Genomic DNA, 501 nt, shown 5'->3' on the forward strand with positions numbered 1-501 from the left:
GGCGTAAACGAATGCAGACAGATTGTAAAAATATATATACAGCTTTAATGGGGAAACAGACTTACAGAACCACTGTTCCCGCGGAGACCAGGAAAGCAGAAGAAAGGGCTGGGAGGAAGCTTGCCAAATTTATAGGCAAACATTAGCCCGAGGCAAACACGCCCCCTAAGGGGCAGGACTTATCCCTACAGGTTCATCTTAGATCTTCAGACCAGGAGGTTTCACTGTGCAGCCCCATGCAGTTCACACTCACAGTCCCACAGCTAGGGAACAGTTCTGCCCCTAAGCATCTCTGGTACAGGTTAGTCAACTTGTGTGAAATTTACATACATGAAATAGCACTCTGCATTCTCTTGGCACAGCTTTCCCACCTTGTGATGTCATGAGCATCAGTTTCCTCTTCTTTGTTTTCAGTGCATTTGGGTCACTGTGTACCCATCATAGAGTGAACATCTGCTTCACTGTGCATCCATCATAGAGAGAACATCTGGTTCACTGTGT

This window comes from Microtus ochrogaster, unplaced genomic scaffold (assembly GCF_000317375.1).
Source record: "Microtus ochrogaster isolate Prairie Vole_2 unplaced genomic scaffold, MicOch1.0 UNK97, whole genome shotgun sequence".
Lineage (NCBI taxonomy): Eukaryota > Metazoa > Chordata > Mammalia > Rodentia > Cricetidae > Microtus > Microtus ochrogaster.